Below are 1,512 nucleotides of genomic sequence, written 5' to 3' on the forward strand. Positions count from 1 at the left end.
TGGTCTGGATTCAAACCGAATTTGAGTCATTTGCGCGTTTTCGGTTCGATAGCATTTCGACATATTCCGGGACAGCTTCGAAGGAAGCTTCATGACAAGAGTGAAATGATGTTGCTTGTCGGATATCATCCTACCGGAGGCTACAAGTTGTTTGATGTGAGTAGCAAGAAGATCGTAATTAGTCGAGATGTGATCGTGGATGAGATACGACAGTTTGACAGCAGAAAAACTGCCATAACAACTCAGGAAATCGATTTGCCAATCGATTTATGCCACAAAAATCAAAATCCTGGAGCTACTGGTTAGGTGCCAATCGATTTACCAAACGATTTAGGTCGAAATCCTGGAGCTACTGGAGAAGTGTCAATCGATTCACAATCGATTTTCTGCAGAAAAATCAGAATTTTGCTCCTGGAGAGGTGGAAATCGATTTACCAATCGATTATCCAATCGATTGTGAGCAGAAAAATCAACATTCTGGAGCCTCTGGAGAGCTGGAAATCGATTTGTCAATCGATTTTCTGCAGGAAAATCAGAATTTTCAGCCTGCTGAAGGTGCTGTACAACAATCTTTCAGAACCGAAACAGGTGAATCAAGTAGACGATCAACAAGGCAAAGAGGATTGCCTCAAAGACTCCGTGATTGTGAATTGTTCCAAGATAGTGAGATCAACAATGAGGGTGATCTTATTCATTTCGCTCTAATGGCCGAATCTGAACCGGTGAATACGGAGGAGGCATTAAGCGATCCAAAGTGGGTGTGTGCGATGAAGGAAGAGCTGGAATCAATTGAAAGGAACAATACATGGATATTGGTTGATTTACCGAAAGGCAAAAAGGCTATTGGTGTGAAATGGGTCTACAAAGTGAAAGCGAATCCGAAAGGTGAAATAATCAAGCCTAAAGCTCGATTAGTTGCAAAGGGATTTCTGCAAAAGGAAGGGATAGATTTTGAGGAGGTATTCGCACCGGTAGCAAGACATGAAACCATCCGGTTAGTTGTTGCGATAGCTAATAACAACAGTTGGTCGTTATATCAAATGGACGTCAAATCGGCATTTTTGAATGGTCCACTTGATGAGGAGGTCTATGTTGGACAGCCACCTGGTTTTGTGATTAAAAATCAAGAGGCAAGGATCTACAAGTTAAGGAAGGCACTCTATGGTTTGAAGCAAGCGCCAAGAGCTTGGAACAAACCCATAGATGGGTTTCTTATAGACATTGGTTTCAAGAAGTGCGTATCCGAACATGGTGTTTATGTGAAGTCGGATGCAAACGAATGAGTAATCATACTTTGTCTTTATGTGGATGATTTATTGATTACGGGCAGCTGTGAAAGTTACATTTCAAAATTCAAAGAAGAGCTTATGAGGGAGTTTGAAATGACTGATCTTGGCACAATGAAATACTTCTTAGGCATAGAATTCCAAAAGACAAAGTTGGGACTGCTCATGCATCAAAAGAGGTATGCAATGGAGATCTTGAAGAGGTGTGATATGGAGCATTGCAATG

Source organism: Cicer arietinum, chromosome 3 (genome assembly GCF_000331145.2).
Source record: "Cicer arietinum cultivar CDC Frontier isolate Library 1 chromosome 3, Cicar.CDCFrontier_v2.0, whole genome shotgun sequence".
NCBI lineage: Eukaryota > Viridiplantae > Streptophyta > Magnoliopsida > Fabales > Fabaceae > Cicer > Cicer arietinum.